Below are 3,017 nucleotides of genomic sequence, written 5' to 3'. Positions count from 1 at the left end.
AAGGAAGGGAAGGAGGGAGGGAGGGAGAAAGGAATTCTTTGTCCTAGGAAGTAATGAGCTCCACATCATTGGAGGCCTTTAAAGAGGAGCCATGGTTCCTGGGAGAGTGCACTAGGTTTGCAATCAATGGACATGAATTCATTTTGACACTTACACCTATCTGACCTTAGACAAGTGACTTAACCTTATAAGATCTCAGTTTCTTCAACTGTAAAATGAAGGGGTTGGACTAGATGGTTGTTAAGATCCCATCTAAATCTAAATCTATGATTCTATTGTAAGTGGAGACTAATTGTCAAGAATGTTGAAGATGAGGGGGTGGCTTGGTGGCGCAATGGGTAGAGCACTGACCCTCGAGTCAGAAGGACCTGAATTCAAATCCGGCCTCAGACACTTGACACTTACTAGGCAAGTCACGTAACCCCAGGTGCATGAGATGCATGCTTTGGGTGACAAATGGACCGGATGACTTCTGAGGACCCTTCCAATTCTCAGATTCTGTATCTATGACTGTCTCTGAGGGTGGAGGAACATTAAATTGTATGCTGTGGAATACCTACAAGTCACACCTGCTCATTCAGGCCTATGCCCAATGTCCTGGATACCCAGTACCCCAGATTCCTTTTCTCAGTCTTCATCCTCCTTGGCCTCTGAAGAATTTGACATTTGTTGACAATCCCTGCCTTTTTTAAATTCCACTCCTGGATTCCAGAATGCTACACTCCCCTGAATTTCCTCCTTCCTCTTTGGCTGTTCCTTCTCTGTTTCCTTCACTGATTCCCCTTCTCCCTCCTGTGTCCTAAATGTAGCCTCTCCCCTCACCCCATCTTTATCCCAAGACCGTCCTTGTGGCCTTCTCTTCTCCCTCTAGATTTTCACCCTTCAGTATTTCATCCACTCCCATGGCTTTTAATGATCACCTTTAGTATATGATTCCTGAATCTAAGTCACCAGACCCGTACTTCCATCTCTTTTTCTAGATATCTCCACCTGAATGTCCTGCTGGCATCTCAAGCTCAATGAGTCCAAATCTGAATTCTCCTTTTCTTTCTTGGAAAGCCTGCTCTTACTACTCACTGACTCTGTCCCCCAGAGGGCTTCCCTCCTCCAATTCTGGGATCACAATAAAATCAATTCGGCTGCTGCCCCTGGAAGGAGTCCCATCCCTATAACTTTACAGACCAAACTGTCCCTCCCCATCCACCATTTCTCCATGTGCGTTGGCTGCCCCTATTAGAATGTAAACTTCTGGAGGGCAAAAGCCGTCTTTGCTTTTGTTTTCTATCCCCAGAGCTTAGCACAACGTTGGCTACATAGTAAGTACTTAATAAATGTTTTTATTCAATCATTCATGTACTCCCTTCCTTCTCAAAGCTATAAATCTGTCGTCTTTAATGTCTTCTTTTCCTTCTACCTCAATAAACAGCTACCAAGTCCTACTGATTCTACCTCTGAAACATTTCTTGTACTGGTGCTCTCCTCACCATCCTCATCGTCATCATTCTAGCTCAGGCCTTCATCCTTCCATCCTCCCCAGGTTAAAGCCTCTGCATACAACATCATCCCATCAGGAAGCCTAAGGCACAGCGATGTTTGTTCATTTACCTACTCAAAAACCTGTCAGAGCCCTCGCCATCTTCTGAATGAAGTCTACGCCTCTCAGTCTGGCATTAACAGTCCTCCACAACGTTGTCAGGCCCTAAGTTTCCAGCTTTAGTTATCACTATTCCCTCTCACAAGAAGAAGCCAGGTGGTTCAATGGATAGACTATTGGGCCTAGAGTTAAGAGGAGCTGAGTTCAAATCTAGCCTCAGAAACTCACTAGCTGTGTGACTCTCAGTAAGTCACTTAACCTCTGTTTGCCTTGGAGACATCTAGGTGGCTCAGTGGAGAGGGCACTAGGGCTGGAGTCAGAAAGACCTGAGTTCAAATCTGGCCTCTGATACTCGGTAGCTATGTGACCTTGGTCAAGTCATTTAATCTCTATTTGCCTTAATCCACTGTAGAAGGCAACGGCAAGCCACTCCATCACCTTTGCCAAGAAAATACCAAATGGGGTCACAAAGAGGCGGACATGAATGAATAAGAACAACTCCATTTCACTCATACTGCAATGAAACTGGGCTACTCGCTGTTGCCCGAATATTCCTGAGTTTCCTTTCTCTGTACCTTGAAGACTCATGTTATTCCTTCTTCCCAGAATATACTCCCTACCCTACCAACTCCACCCATCTAATTTTTACGCTGCTGTCTTCAAGGCTCAGTTTAAAATACACCTCCTCCCCCATGAAGCCTTCCCTCATCCTCCCCAGTAGAAGGGATTTCTCCTTCCTCTGAGTTGCCATGGCATCATAACTTTTTATGGAACGTTCTTATTGGTCATTTTCTCCAGATTAATCGTATTTGTCATTTCTTACAGTACAGTAATATTAATAATATTATATTATATTCAGGTATAACAATTCCCTAATCAATGGACAAAAAGCGATACTATAACCACAGCGACAGTATAATCACAATACATATAATATATTACACAATTACATATTATGTTATATAATTATAATGTATTTCAATTATAGTACACTGTATGCTATATATAAATATAACATGTGATACTCTAATCACAAAAAGTGATGCTATAAATATATGGTATATGAGTCTTTCCTTTTATGAACGACCTTTTTGGAAGATATACCTAGCAGCGCATTCTCTGAATCAAAGGGCACAATTATTTGAGCCACTGTATTTATGTAATTTCCAATTGCTCTTCAGAATAGGTATCCTAATTCACAGCTCCGCCAGCAATGCATTAGAGGCACCTGAGCGGTACAGTGAATAGAGTATTGGGCTTGGCTTCAGAAAGACCTGAGTTCAGTTGCTTCCTCAGACACTGACTTAGCTGTGTGATCTGGGCAAGTCCCTTAACCTCAGTTTCCTCAGGCATAAAATGGGTATTATAATAATAGCACCTACCTCACAGGGTTGATTTGAGGATAAAATGAGTAACATCGGTA

This window comes from Trichosurus vulpecula, chromosome 4 (genome assembly GCF_011100635.1).
Source record: "Trichosurus vulpecula isolate mTriVul1 chromosome 4, mTriVul1.pri, whole genome shotgun sequence".
NCBI lineage: Eukaryota > Metazoa > Chordata > Mammalia > Diprotodontia > Phalangeridae > Trichosurus > Trichosurus vulpecula.
Note: the sequence above shows the minus strand (reverse complement) of the source record.